Source organism: Patiria miniata, unplaced genomic scaffold (assembly GCF_015706575.1).
Source record: "Patiria miniata isolate m_02_andy unplaced genomic scaffold, ASM1570657v1 HiC_scaffold_3, whole genome shotgun sequence".
NCBI lineage: Eukaryota > Metazoa > Echinodermata > Asteroidea > Valvatida > Asterinidae > Patiria > Patiria miniata.
The window spans coordinates 232,385-248,960 of NW_024037069.1; the positions used below are offsets into that span (position 1 = coordinate 232,385).

At 39.9% G+C, this 16,576-nt stretch overlaps 1 long non-coding RNA gene across 1 annotated transcript; it reads left to right on the forward strand.

The window, feature by feature from the left end:
- The first annotated feature begins 2,649 nt into the window (after window positions 1–2,649).
- On the forward strand, window positions 2,650–7,811 carry LOC119738549. Its single transcript, XR_005272468.1, has 5 exons — window positions 2,650–2,729; window positions 3,606–3,682; window positions 3,822–3,872; window positions 5,054–5,186; window positions 7,390–7,811. It is a non-coding gene; the product is annotated as an uncharacterized LOC119738549 (long non-coding RNA).
- The last annotated feature ends 8,765 nt before the right edge of the window (window positions 7,812–16,576 follow it).

Genomic DNA, 16,576 nt, shown 5'->3' on the forward strand with positions numbered 1-16,576 from the left:
GCTTTAAAGGGACATCGCACATATATAGTGACGCCAATATTGACGCCAATATTCACGACATGGACTCCATGTCGCAAATATTGACGCCAGTATTCACGACATGGTCTCCAAGTCGCAAATGTTGACGTCAATATTGACGCCAATATTCACGACATGGTCTCCAAGTCGCAAATATTGACGACAATATTCACGACATGGCCTCCATGTCGCAAATATTGACGCTAATATTGACGCCAATATTTGCGACTACGGTCCATGTCGTGAATATTGGCGGCAATATTGGCGTCAATATATATGTGTGACTTCCCTTTTAAAGCCACCTAAAGTATCACATCCTTGACATATATAGGTGATCATTCAGAAAAGTGGCAACAGTTTATTTCAAAGATCAATTGTGTAATATTCATGTATATGGTTAAACATAAGAATAAATTGTTCTTATCGTTCACGCAAAATGTCGAATTTTCGACCCGGCGTACTGCACTGACAAATCTTCTTTTTTTGTTGTTTTTGTATTGACGGTGCGTATATGAAAGTGCGCTCTTGCTCGGATGTATGCGTGGAATATTACTGACCATCATTATCACAAAACAATTCGTTTGATTCAGTTAAAACTTTGTGTATACACTTAACATCAATGTATCTTCTATAGTACTATGCCAACATAATTGCAAATACATCGGTCATTGGACCCCACTACTCAAGACCATTTTGGTTATATCGCGCATGCTCACTGAAACATTAGTGACAAGCCAAGTCAAGGGTTATGGCCCATTAAATGGTAACAGATATTTTCTTCACTGGGGTTTTCACGGGGGCACTATATTTGAATATGAAACTGAATATGACAACAAAATGGTTGCTTTGGTGATATATTACGTTGTCATTGCCATTACAATGTATACGTTTTGTTTTCACTACTTTTAACAGCTAGCGTATTTAGGGCATACATGTATATGGCACCATAGCCCCCAAGAAGTATAGCACATATACGTTTGTCTGTACGGGCGTAGCTAGACGTGGCTGTGCTGCCGTACGTGTGGGTGCGTGCGTGTACAAACACTGCCTTGTGGGGTACCGGAACTATGGGAGGTACCCCACAAGGAATGCCCACCGACTTCCCAAGTTTTTCAAGAAATAGATATATGGATTTTACTCAAAAACTAGGAATTTCGAAGGTGGGTTGATCTGTCGCAAATGGTAGAGTTTTAGAAAAGGGATATTAAAGGGAATATACAACATTTGCAAACATCGAAAAATAAAACTACCAAGTTTTTGCGAAATACCTTAATAGGATGTTGGTAAATGACAGTCTAAAGCATCCTGTAAAATTATGGCACCTGGTATACTGTCATTTTCAAGAAAAGTGGTATTTTTGTATCAATTTCCAACGCTGATCGGCCGATCAGCGTTGGAAACAACTGGCTTTTTTTTTCAAATACTGGCCCCAATTGACCATTGCACTTGTTTGCAATCGATTACAAACCTTTGAACGGGTACGAGCCAGCTAGACTGGTTCCCTGACCTTACAATTCCCAAATGTATGTAAACTGCTCTGTTTCTTCTTATATGGAGTCAGGGAACCAGACTACAGGAAAATGATCGTTTTTCTTGGTTTTTATAGCATTTTCGAACCCAAAACCTCCAAAAAGTTAGTGTAACTATATTTGCTTTATATTTCAAACCCCCCAATTCCATCCATTTCTGAAAATTACAGCAAAAGCAAATGATGTATATTCCCTTTAAGTCCGCATTTCAGCCCAGGAAATTAACTATGGTTAAATAAGAGCATTTTGACACAAGTGTGCGACGTTGCAAAATTTTAGTACACTAGAACAAAGGAAGTACCCCACTTCTATGCCTATGTAAGTGTGTGTGTGGGTGCGTGTGTAAACACCGGCAATCGTGGACGTAGGACAAAAGAATGTGGGCGCAAACAATACGTCCACGATTGACCGAACGTCCATGATCTCAAATCGTGTACAAAACCATTGAGAGCTGTCGCTATCCAGGGGGCAGGGGGACACTTCCCCCACCCCCACCCCCCTCCCCGGCGGATTTTTGACACGTGTTTTTTTCAACAATTATTTTAATAAAATGGTAAGAGAGTTCTGACATCAATCCACAAAATAAAACCCGCTCATACAACCATTACAACGCGCCTTGAAAATGGGCATATAATTTGCATTATGCATAATAATGAGTTTTTTAGGGAGGGCAAGTGTTCGGAGAAAAAATGTCTACATTTCGGTAATGGTAATACCCCCACCTACACCCCCCTCCCCCCCCCCCCCCCCCTGCGGCACGAAAAGTTTAAAGTCCGTTGACAAAATCCTGCATACGCCACTGTGGGCAACTTTGGTGAAAAGTTACTATACGCCCATGCATACCTCACGCCAGGGCAATATATCATTCATTGTTTCTTTTATCAGTTTGCAGTTTCATTCCATATTTCATTATCAAGGATAACATGACATGCAAGTCAGTTATGTGATAGCCCAGAATTGGACATATTATTAGTTTTACAAGTAGATGATACTTTTATCATAACATTTGAGCCATCGTTACTTTGGCTCCCCCCCCCCCCCCAGTCACGCCACTGTTCAGTGCCGCCTCGACTTATAAAAGCCGCGGATTCGTCCGCTTTCCAATATTCCGACCGTCGACAACTGAAAAGCCACATATATTTTTCCTCTTCCGAACCGACGTGGTCTCAAGAACAGCGTGATGTAAGTGTTATTCGATTTTTAAACACCTCTTACTTTAGGCTAAAAAAAAATATTCGGTCTCTGGTCAGATCAAAGTTCCTGAATTGACGCGGGGACTTCGGCTTTTTTTTTCTTCTTCAAGCTTGGATTGTACAGACAAGGTGGGGTACTATGTTGCTTTTTTGGTGTCCTCATGTACATTGGTGTCCTCCATAATTTGCCTTGGTGCTCTCGATCATTTGCCTTGGTGCAATTTCCCATTCCTTGGTGCTCTTTGGTAAAAAAAAATGAGGAGGTGCGGCAATTGAGGGCGCCGTTGGAGCTACCGCGGAACATTTTAGAAAAAAAAGAAAAAAGATTGACGCGCATGATTAAAATCGACGCGCGCGCAGACCAGAGACCGACTTATTTTTTTTTTTTGGCCTTAAGATGTGTTTTAAAAAGCAAACCATTGATTATGCATTATCATCGCCCAACGTAGCATTCTGGTGAGAAACCCAAGTTTGTTTGATGATCTACATTTCAGCAAATTGTCTGCTTAAAACAATCGTCTGTTGCAGTTCAGACCGTCAGGTAGGGTAGATTTGATAGCATGGAACACTGTGCCATACCTTTCCTCCTTAGGTTTACATTAAAGTTATCATTACTAATATTGATAATTTCACAAATTTCTTCGTTTCTTCACAATACTTGAATACACACACGACTTGCTTCCGGCTCTTCTTGGTTTCATACCACTCGTGTTTAAACGAGAAGGTTTGGGCGAAATGTTTAGTACTTCCGATGCCTTCTCTTTTTGTATAGTGCCTGCGCTTTAATGTATTTTTTGTGATCTGTGGATATTGTGGCCAAACCATGCTGCTTAATCGTCTTGGTTTTTATTTCCTTTGACAATAGAGTCAAGATGAAGGCTTTTACCTGCTTGGTTCTTCTGGTGTGCCTGGGTGTCGTCTTCGGAGACGCAGCCATGGAAGGTAATTTGTAAAAACAAAACAAAACCGAAGAAAATAGAATTGGCATTGATGCAGCTAGATCGGGTCTTCTGTAATCACGGTATTGAAAGTAGCATGTTGCCTCCGTCATTCACAAGATAGCCTTTTCATTTTATTTCAGAGTCTCCACGGCAATTTGATGCGAAAACTGACGATCTTGAGTCCCGTCAAGGTAAGATACCGTTGCCGCCATTTTCGCTGGTCTTTGTTTCATTAAGCAGTTCCTGGCCATACTATTCCTTTTTTGAATGTTTTGTGAAATAACCGCGGGTTTTTCCAGGTGGTATGTTGTTGGTTTTGGTTCATTTATGCTTTTCGTAAAACTAGGTAGCGATGCTCATCACAGTAAAATCGCAGAATTGTTCCTGTTTTCAGCTTGCAGCTCTTTAGTTGAAATACTTCGAACTATTTGAAATGAAAAAAAAAAGTGGCGTCAAGTTGCAACAATTTTTCCCCGTCATGTTCCTTGATTTTTTTTGGGGGGGGGGCTCAAAATTGAGGATTTGTCCACTTCTGGTTTTCAGTAGCAGGTATAAAGGTAGGCTTTCTGTAGCTGATGTGTTTAGGTGAATAATGAATAATTCGGATATTCATGGGGATTTATCGGACGAAAACGATGAAGAAAAAGCATGTCTGGAGATGATTGTGTCATGTCGCCCCCTGACCGAGTTGCCCCAGATTTTCTTTATTTATTAGCTTTTTTTGGGTAGTTTTGTTTAGAGTGGCTATGGGCCCTAGACCTAACAAACTGGTATATAGCATCAAACACAATTTTTACAAATCCAAGACTCACATTTAGTGTTTGTTTTTATTTTGAGGATTTAGGCCCCCTGAAATTGATTTCTTAATCTTTGTGCACATGCACATGCTCTCTCTTGAGACCTATTGAATTATTTCAGCTGGGTTTTGTTTTGGTATTGTTTTGTCTGCTGTTGGCTCAAAAATAAATTTAAAGCATTCTAGATTTCATGATTTGGGTCAGATCTTTCATAAAAGGAAAACAATTCTGGACCCAAAGCCAAACCAGATAGCCTATCAGACCGAAGTTTCACTTCTTGTTGACTGTTAGTGATACAAATTCTCTCTTGTCTTTATTTGTTATTATAGTGTTCAAATATTTCTTGCCTCGAATTGACTCGAGCTTAATTTTTGGGTTGACTCGACTCGACTTGACTACACACTGTGACTCGACTCGACTCGACCTTATTGACCTAATGACTCGACTCGACTCGAGTCACTTCTTTGAAATGACTCGACTCGACTCGAGTCACAAAAATCAGTGACTCGTTACAACTCTGCGTACTTTAATTATTGAGATGACTGTTGTTTCCATTTCTCTTTTTTCCATTTTAGCGTGTGATCCGTGGAATCCACATAGTTGCCCTTACCCCCTTGTTTGCAACCATCCTGGCTTCTGTGGTCGCCAATATGATTAAACACGCCGTCTGCATAAAGTGCGTTGATGGCCGCCAAAAAAAAAAACACGGTAAGTGCATGCCTTCCACATAGTAATATCGTGATTTTGGTTGATCCCGAAAGCTCGGCCTACTTTCTGTTTATCTTATTGACTATAAAGCCCGGCGCACACTTTCCCGATTTTACCGGATTCCGGATCACCGCATCACCGGTAGGCCTATATTGTTTTTCACCGGAGGTTAGACCACAACGTTACCCGCACACATGCCCGATTCCGTCCAAAAATCGGTCACATGATGACCAGTCACATGATGACAACCATGTGACTTCCTTCGTAAAATCTGATTGGTTAACATAAATATTGCGTCCTGTGAAATTGGATCCGGTGAAATCGGATGCGAACAAAATCATCCGGTCGCCCGATGTAGGGTCGGATCGGTCCAAATTTTTAGCGCACACCTCCGTACGATGACCCGAAGATCCGGTGAACTGGCAAAAACGGACAGATGTGCGCCGGGCTTAACTGGCTCACTGACTCGCTAACTGAATGTCACTTGTAGTTAAGCGTGCTTAAGACTCACCTTGGCCAAACAGTTTGACTTTAAGACGACCTCCATAAACCAAATGGATTACGGAACCTCTTTTTTAAGTCTTAAGTTTTCTAAATAAAAAAAACCTTGCTCGCCAACATGCTCTCAAATTTGCATTTGAAGATCGTTTTCACAGAATACCTCTCATCGACCCAGGTGCGGATCCAGAGGGGGGTATATTAACCCTAAACCTACCCCTACCCCCCCCCCCAACCACACACACACACACACCCACACATACACCCATACTTGTTTCACATGACTAGTGTGGACTTTCCATTGCTTTCGTGTAGTTAAGAAAAACCAGTGAAAAAACTCATTTTTCTCAAACTGTGAAAACTCTTTCAACCCAATTTTTTTCTATGATTCCCTTTAGTGTTTCTCTTCATTCTGCTACAGATAAACCTAACCCAAAAATGCCTCTAAACCTGTTTTCCAGAAATGGGGAAACACTGTGTGGACGTGGGGTAAGTCCACACAACGTCGGTGCTACCTACATTATGTGGACGTCTTTTGTTCGGAAGTCCACACTGCGTATGTAAGACAAACTCACAGGCATAGAAGTGGGGTACTTCCTTTGTTCTCGTGTACTAAAATTTTGCAATGTCCCACACTAATGTCATAATGCTCTTATTTTAACCAGAATTAATTTCCTGGGCTAAAATTCGGACTTAATATCCCTTTTCTAAAACTCTACCATTTGCGACGGATCAACCCACCTTGGAAATTCCTAGTTTTTGAATAAAATCCATATATCTATTTCGTGAAAAACTTGTGGGGTACCAAAGTCGGTGGGCATTCCTTGTGGGGTACCTCCCATTGTTCCGGTACCCCATAAGGCAGTGTTTGTACACGCACACCCACCTATTGATTTCCGGAGGCCAAGTGTCCGGAGAATAAAACCTGACTACATTTCAGAATGTTTTGATGATGAAACCCCCCCTCCCCCCCCCCAGCGAAAATTCCTGGATCCGCCCCTGCGACCACAGTTTGGAATCAGTTTCACAGAGTATAGAAAATCCTTAAAGATTTTAAAGTCGAAAAGAAAAGGTAAAACTAAGCCTGCATTTTGGCCAAGCAAAGTTGTGTAGGCCCTATACAGTGGCGTAGCACGGTCATTTTTATTGGGGGGGGGTAATTTTTTTGAAAAGGGCACTTGCACATCCGTGCTGAAATGTAGACACTTTTTTCCCCAGACACTTGGCCTCCGTAAAATCAAATAGTGTGTGTGTGGGGGGGGGGGGGGGGGGGAGGGGGGGGGGAAGCTTGTACCATCTGTCGAAGGTGGCGCTGTTCAAAAACCGACGATTATGCACACTAACGGACAATATATGGTGCTTCTAAAGGAGATACATGCGGGAATTTAACAAAAAAAGGCACCGCAACGGCCGATGGCACCAAAAAGGCAACCGCATACTTTTAAAAAGGGCACTTGTTAAAAAAAGGGCACTCTTTACAAAATATTGGGGGGGGGGGGGGGTAAGCGCGGGTGAAAAAAGGGCATTTGAATAGAAAAGGGCAGTCTTTACAAAATATTGGGGGGGGGGGTTTAAATACCCCCTTACCCCCCGCTGGCCACGCCTATTCTATATCATAGTAATCATCGGATAATCAAAATAAAGCTTTATTTTTTTCTTAATTTTTTTGTTAATAAAGGGTGATTTGTTATGTTTATGTTCACAGATACCGATGAGTCAGACGCTGATATGAAGCTTTGACCGACAGAATTTATTTGTTTCTGGTGGTGGGATGCATGTTAATCTATTAATGGAACAATTTCAGCTATGTCCCTCAACATTTCGGCTACAGAACAAAATAAGAAATCTTAACTAAACGTTTTTAATGGATGTGAAAACTAGGTGTATACTCTCAGCAGGACATGAGTTCAATTGAATAAAAAGAAACACTATAAGTTTCACAATAATATCCGAAATGCCGCTAATGAAAACTATCCAGAAAATATACTCTTATAGATGAACAACATCCGTATTCCAAAATTTGAACATAATTGTATTATTTGTCAAGATTTCTTTATTTCTGCTTTTAATCTGATGTAGTAATACAATGCATGAACTCAGCAATGAATAAAATTATCGAAAGATTTACCCGTTGCGTTCGGTTTTGCTTCTTGAGTACGTTACCCTGCAGTGGCTAAAAGACGGAAATCAGCAGCGATCAATAGGCCTATTTCCCACGTTGCCAAATGTGTATTATATTTACCTAATAGGCCTTTCTTTTGTTTGTAAACATTGGCGCCATTTTGTATGGGCTGCCGTAAGTGCATAAATTGAAGCCGTGGTTGGCAACATATTTTTCCAAAAAAGTCCTCATAACGCCTTCAACACATAGTAAAAAGGCATATGTAGAAATTATTTTGTAGCTTTGGTGAAAATGTTGTATTTTCAAGTATCAAATAATATTTTGGTGATCTGTAATAACTCTTCTTCATTTTTGCAGTGTTGGACCTTCCATAGTTTTGCAGGCCGTGGTTGGCAAAAATGCAGTTTGCCAACCAAGCGCAGAAAGGTCTATAAGTATTATTGTTGTGGCGTGTCCTCGATCAACGCCAGGCATGTTCAGAGTATCTCATGCTAATTCTGAATCAGGACGTGGTTAGGGAATGCTGAAGATCACAAGGGCAGCTTTTCAAACAGACATTCCTCAGAAATAATAGGACTCTGTCTACATGACGGCTTTGCCCCCCCCCCCCGAACATCCACTTAGAAGTTGGAGAAGGGAGTAGCGTTAGTTTTGCTTAACAACACACAAAGTAACTCATACAAATAATAGAGGGAATCGTAGTGTTTTCTGTACAATTTTACTTTTTTTAGTTTCAATTTGGCTTCTCATTTCATTTCTAACAGATTCAAATGTAAGCTACGTGGTGTTAATTATTAAAATTACAAAAGTAAAATTGTTATAAAAAAGGTAATGAAAACGAGAATATCAAAATGAGAAATTGCCTGGTGCCGTAGGAACCTCATTTATTTTTAAGGAAGAAATAATTTGGACAGTTGCTAAAAGCGGTTTAACAAATTTAATCGAACTGTGTAGCCTTTGTTAATTTTGATTTCGGCGCTAAACATTTAAATCAGGAACTGGAGATTAACTTGTCAGAATGACCAGAAAATTAACGTCTCAAATCCAACAAATGTGTAATACCTATTTACTAACAAATTATATTAGTATCCCAGTGTAAAGTAACAATGGTGTTTAGATGATGCATGAGCGCGCGAGGTAAAATAATGTTTTCGAGAGGCAATGAACAAAATTTTGTTAGCAGAATTTTATCAGTGCAACATTAGTGTGAAGATTTGTCTTCCTTTTTTATTTTGACTATGGTTTCGCTCAAAGGGACTTATTACAGCAATATGCCCTCTCAAGTTTAGCGTCGTCAGAATACGGAATCCAACCAACTTGCTTCTCCGACATGAATTTGGTATAGAAACACCTCCCCACCTCGCACAGGGCAAGGCGTGCGCGTGTTCCTCGTGGTCCACCCAGCCCCATTCGTTTTCCTCCATATATAAGTTATAGGCCGTCTCCAGCTGCTCGAGTGAGCAGAGCTTCATGCCACATCCATCGCAGCGTGTCCGGGCTGACGCCAAGTCCGGGTAATACCCAGGGGTTAAGAAAAGTCTACTTCCTGCAGAAAGACAAAAGAAAAAAAAGAGTATATTGTTCTGAAGAGCCTTGCTTGTAGCTGTATGTTAACCTGATATAAGAATAATCAGGACTGCAACAGTGAATGGGAAATTTGGATGAAATTAGGCCCTAAAAAAATTTGCTTCGTTTTGCCATGGAACGTAGGAACATTATTTTTCAAAATTGCGATGGGCTTCAGGACTACTCTTTTAGGGGTGATCCTCTTTGGGTGGAGTTCTCCCCCAAAACACCCTTAAAACTGAAATAAGCTCTATTTTTATAAGTGTCTCAATCACTTTCAGAGTTTTTTATTTCCTGATTGAAAAGTGAGGGTATTTTATCACCGAGGCCTATGGCAGTTTATTTTCTGGTCTGCAACCATCTGGGTGCATGCCTGTAAATAGGCCAAAAATCCGTCCGCCGAGCTCATGAATAAAAGTTATACCCTCAAAATATTCTATATTTTAGAGAGTTTTGAGAGCCATCAAATTGGGGAATTGAAGAGATATGGTAATGAACCTCTGGCCTGGACTTGGGGCTTCCAATTCTGAGCATTTTGGATGTGATTGGGCTCGAAAGTTGCCATGTTTTGGAGGGATCGTTTTTGAAGATGGCTACTTTTCCGCTTTGGGGAAAATAGGGGTCGTCTTCTTTGGGTGAGAATATCTCGAAAAGTCAATGGTCAACCCACCAAAAAATGAAAAGAAAGTAAAAGATGGCATGTTGATCATCATTTTTCTGTACAGCTTGAATAGCTGTGAGAGTGCTGAGTATTTTTACAAGAATTTTGAAGTATGCACATTTAGCACTAGTGTCTATGAGATTTTTATTGCAGGTTGCACCCATCTACATTAACCAGCTTCCAGTGTTTTCTACCCAGCGCCACCGTGTTTCACAAGTGTCTTTTTTTCATTCAACAGCGCCACCTCGGGGTCAAATAACGCCGCGGTCACGGTTTATTGATTTTTTTCCAAGAAGGGTTGGTGCCAAGTCATGGATTATTCAGTTTTTCCTTTGTATCGTTGCAAGACACTTATTCTCGTTCTCGTTTTTTCCTATAATTATATATATATTTCAACGATAAATTGAGAGAAGGAAACATTCGATGAAAGGAGCAGCGACGACGTGGTTCGAACCAGGGATCTTTGCATCCGTAGCTCATCTCGCTATCCACTATGTTTAACTTGACCACAACCGTACTTGAATTGAATGTAACTGGTTGACTAAATAACAACATTGCTCTTGATACCATTGATCTGTTCTCATGAATAAACATACTGGCCCGATCGAAATTACTGAATTATTCATGACTAATTGGCCCAACCGTCCTGGGAATATAAATTACGCGCCCCGGCAACAATGCACTCAGTATAGCCATCTTATGAGTTTTTTTTTTAAATACAGTATAAACTTCAAATTCGAGAGAAAATGTGATTGCATCTTGTTAAGTGACACTCTCACTTCAACTCCTGTTTCGCAACAGTTTCTTCGGAAAACAACAGAATTTGTGTAGACCCTTACAAAGACAGACAGAAACAAAACATATGTTGCCTTTGCAGAAAAATTAATAAAGATATTTTTGGAGATGCAACACATATGCTTATCATCTAAATGCATTTATTTCGTACAGTGTAGCCACGAACCATTCTTTCGTTAGCTCAGAGCAGAACTTTATTATGCCCATGCAAAAACAAAAAATCAATAAAACATTTGTTTTTAGACGATGAGCATACGTTTGCGTATACTCCAAGGACATTACAGGCTCCGTCAAACTCCATATTGAATTCTACTGACACTGTCTCTATTTTTGAGCAGCCATAAGCTTTATGTGTAGCACCAGAACGACGCTTCAAAAATCTAGTGATGCCTTGCTGATTTTATGTCCAGAACGTAAATTATAGTTGTAGTCAATGGCAAGAGCCAACGAACGAAGGGGGCCTCAACATGATACAAACGGAATTCTTCAAAACGGGGCAAACAATGAACACGAAACCTTGTAGAAATAACTGTCCAAAAATGTGGACATGTTGTGACTTCATCATGACGTCACCGTATATCAAATTACAAGCGAATTTAAATTTCAAATTAATACAATACTTTCATTTATAACTGTTTGAACTAAATTGATTTCCCTCTTCTTTTTCTGTGAGCCTTGGACAAATTTGTTTTTCATTTCGGCGAAAAACCTCTTTCAAAACGGTTCACGGGATGACGATCAATTCTGGTATGAACTTGAACGTCCATCCAAAGACGTGATACTTTTCCTGACGTCATCATGACGTCAACAGGTATCCATTCGTTGTTCACGGTGTCATGGGGTCATCCATCATCAATCGATCACCGTTTTGAAATTAATGTTTGACTTTTAAGGAGATGGGGCTGATTCCCCATCACATTTTTGTTTAGTGCTGCTTCTCCTTTCTGGTTTTTTTCTGGCCAATACTTTTCAGCAGCTTTCCTTTTTAACGGATCGACGCCTAAAGCTGAAAATTGGTGTTTACATTAACCTTGAAAGCAAGATGTAGTGTCACGTCATTATGACGTCATCTTATACCAATAATAAGTGGGTTGAGTAAAAACAAACTATTGTTGTAATAACTAAGGTACAAAAACGGTGAGAAAGTTTGTTCACATTTTTTGATCCGATACAGAAATTACAAGCGATTTAAGGTTTAAAATTCACGCTCTACTTTCATTTGTAAATTTTGAACTGATTTGAGTAGCCTATTCTTCTTGTAAAGTGTTAGATATTGCCTTTTGCAAACTTTTCTTTAGTTTTTGGGCTCAATACTTCTCAATCTTTGCTTCCATGTTACTGAAAGTGCAGTGGTCAATGAATACAACTTTTATTATTAGAAAATTATAATCAAAACTAAATCATTCAAATGTTCAATGCGGTTAAAACAAAAGATCATGATGACACTACTCGAAGGGGCACCCTATAGTGCCGCTCTCTTTAGTAGTGATGAACATTCATTGGAGAGTAGCAAAATTAATATGCAAAGCTTCCAAATGGTGACGTCATCAGACCAGAAGTTATTTTTAGGTGGCCGTACCTCACATATTTATCCATCACATCTTAATGCAGGCAATGATTATTATTATTTTGTGCCGTGTAGCCACGAACCAGGTTCTTCCCTCAGAGCACAACTTAGGTATTCCCATTCAAGACATACAGAAATAAAGAAGATTTTCTAAAATATTTAGAGGAATATGTTGCATATTTTCTGCAAACGAGCATATGCTTATCATCTAAAAATAAGTATTATTTCGAACAGCGTAGCCACGAACCATTCTTTCGTTAGCTCAGAGCAGAACTTTATTATGCCCATGCAAAAACAAAAAAGCCATATAACATTTATTTTTAGATGACGAGCATATTGTTGCATACACTCCAAGGACGTTACAGGCTCCGTCAAAATCCATATTGAAGTCTATTGGTACTGTCTCTATTTTTGAGCAGCCATAAGCTTTATGTGCAGCACCATGTGATTATGTGTTGAATAACTGTATGCTCAGAACATAAATTATTGTTGTAGTCGACAATGGCAAGAGCCAACGATCTAAAGGGACCTCAATATAAAACAACTTTATTAACGAAATTCTACTAAACGGGTCAAGGCATGAAGACGAAACCTTGCATAAATAACTGTCCAAAAATTGGACATGTTTGTGACTTCATCACTGTTTGTGACGTCATCACAACGCTGGTCGGCCGACCAGCGTTGGAGAAATCTGGCTTATGCAGACGGCGTGTTTAATCATATTGGCGACCGCAGAAGCCAGGATGCACGCAAACAAGGGGGTAAGGCCAACTATGTGGATTCCACGGATCACACGCTAAAATGGAAAAAAGAGAAATGGATACATAATCTCAATAATTAGAGTACGCAGCGTTGTAACGCGTCACTGATTTTTGTTACTCGAGTCGAGTCATTTTAAAGAAGTGACTCGAGTCGAGTCGAGTCATTAGGTCAAGAAGGTCGAGTCGAGTCGAGTCACAGTGTGTAGTCAAGTCGAGTCGAGTCGACCCAAAAATTAAGCTCGAGGCAAGAGCCAACGAACGAAGGGGACCTCAAGATAACACACGCTGAATTCTTCGAATACGGGTCAAGGCATGAAGACGAAACCTCGTTGAAATAACTATCCAAAATGTGGACTTTTGTGATGTCATCATGACGTCACGGTATATCAAATTTTAAGCGATTTAAAGTTTAAAATTAAAATAATACTTTCATTTACAACTTTTTGAACTGAATTGAGGTCCCTCTTTTTTGTGAGCCCGTGACAAATTTGCTGTAATTCTGGTGAAATACCTCTTTTAATACAGTTCACGGGATGATGATAAAAACCTTGTGTGAGTTTGAACCTCCGTCCGAAGATGTGATGAAGTTTGTGACGTCATCATTACGTCATCAGGTATCAAATAATAAGCACTTTATGGTCATCATTTGAGTAACTATCAGTTGGACTATAGCTTTTCAATAAATGGAGTACCGTATGGTTCCGAATGGTGTTTTCAAATGGTTATGTTTTTAGGTGGCCCTACTACATGTTTTCCTATCATGCAGGCAATTATTGTTCTGTACCGTGTAGACACGAAACAAGTTCTTCAGCTAAGAGCAGAATTTTAGTATGCCGATGCAAAAACAAACAAGATATTTAAGACATAATCTAACTTTTTGAAGCGCTTTTCTGGTGCTGCACATAAGCATACTGCTACTCAAAAAAAAAAATAGTAGCAGTATCGGCATAATTTTATTTGAATATTGATACGGATACGGATTAAATGATAAATTTAACTCTGGATTGCATGATGGGCGACCTTTCCATAGAAACGTGCACACAATTTTTCAAACTTTAATATGACCTAACCCAATTTTACCTTATCCGATCCCAACCAAGTTTGGTATGTGTACGTTTTAAACCACGAGCATTCTATCTAGCCCATTTGCGACAGCAACATTCCTTCGCTAAAGGGTAGTTACCTCAATAGAACATTGTCGCCCTATTGCGGTGTGTGGCCCTAATGTAGGGGAAGTCCCGCACAACTTGTCGCCCTATTGCGGGATTCATGCTAATTAAAATATGAAAATAATGCATAAACATTTTCATTCAAAATGTTCAGGTGTCTAAATATGCGGGTGATTTTCTCTCAATTTTTGAGCATTTGTAGGGTTTATTATCTAGAAAAGCCATTAAAATCGTCAAAGGCATTACTTTCTGTCCTAAGTGGGGTCTTTTTAGGACACAGAATAACAATTTTTGGCTTTTCCACAATAGCCATTTTTTTCTCAAAATTGCTTCCGTCCTGTGCGCACGAGGACGAAAGAAATCAGCAGGGCTCTTTCCGCACGAATGGAAAAAAATAACTGTGTGCTTCCAGGTACCTGTCCACCAAATTTCAGGCCGAATCGCCTAACTGAATCGCGGCGGGCTTCACCGTAGCTGAATCAGCCCATGATTCAGCCACGGTTAAGCTCGCCGCGATATAGGCCTTTTGATGCGCATGCGTGCATAATTATGAATTTATTAGTAAAAAATGTCCATACTCAATATTTCTTTTATCAGTTTGCAGTTCCATTCCATATTTCATCATCAAGGATAATATGACACGCGAGCCAGTTATGTGAAACATTTTGATCCATCATGACTTAGGCTCCGCCCCCCCCCCCTCCGAAGTTTCGCCACTACACTGTTTAGGGCTGCCTCAATCTTATAAAAGCCACTTGTTCGTCCTCTCGCCGTTATTCCGACCGACCAAGTTGCTCTCGAGAACAGCGCAATGTGAGTATCATTTGATTTTAAACACCTTTTCCTTTTTAGCTTAAGATGCTTTTATTAAGCTTACCGTATATTTGATTATTCATTCATAAATACCTAAGACAGTTTACCCATTTCTATTGGTCGAGAGCCCGTCACGTGGCCGGTCTTAAACGGCATTCTGGTTCTTGGTTCTTGGTTGGTTCTTCTCCGAAATACTCCGCATGGGCGTTTTAACAGGAGGCCAGAAAACACCAGGGCAAACCCCTTCTCTTAGCGATAAATGTCACTGGGTTCTTGTACGTGCATTGCCTTACATAACACACGGGACCTACGGCTTTACGTCCCATCCGAAAGACGAAGCAATAATGGTGAAGTGCCTTGCTTAAGGACACAAGTGTCCACCTGAGCTCCAACCCACGCCACTGTTGCCTCTGAAACACCAGAACATGAGTCCGGTGCTCTTAACCGCTAGGCCATGACACTCCACTGGTGAGAAACCCAAGTTTGCTTGATAATCAATTATTCAGCAAAATTAATTGTCTTCTTGAAAAAAAAGTAATCGGTTTAACTAGATTTCATAGCATAAAACACTGTGCAAAAAAAAGGTTTCTCCGTTGGTTTTTACAAATTGACTTGGTTTCTTTACGATACTCGTATATACATACGACTTGCCTGTAACGTTTCTTCTCACGGCATTTAAGAGTCATTTCGTGTAGATACTTCATATAAGTGTCCAAGCTTATAAAATCGAATTAATTTATACAGAATTTTTAAATTAATATTTTGCCCAATTTTGACTGCTCAAATTAATTGTTTGCTTTATTTTCAAAGGCCATGAAGCCAACTTGCGAAGTAATGTCACAAAAGTAATTATATCATGACAAAGAATCATTTTACCCTTACCAGAATAAAATGAAAAAATGCAGCATGTTTTTACAACTAGCAAAATTGCATATTTAACCCAATTTTCAACTCTCCAAAATGCCACTCAGAATAATATCCGTTTGGCTATATGGTTACTTCAGACATTGATGTTTTCATCTATAGTGAGAAAATATTTGGGCATTGTATACCTTTTGTGCAGTATCGCTCCCAAAATGATGATTATTACAAAAACCTTAAAAGTTGTATTTTCAGGGGTTTATTTCCTTTGAGTAATATCATTCCTGAATCTAGCACATTTTCCAAACGAAACCACACTGTGTATCATTGTTAGACCAGTGGATGAGTAGGTCGTATAGTTCCAAACCCCCCCATACCCGAATAGGCCCGCCCACTCCCCGTGCCATCGAATTCAGATCTTGTCTGTTATTTGCATTACAAAAAATGTAAATAAATACTTTTTCAGTCCACAAATTACACAGTCTGCATTTTTACAGCCTCCCCTGCTCCCAGCGGTATTGCTTGGGTTTGAGACTGGGGTTATGACCGTCCACCAATCACTTGGTTTTGTCGGTAC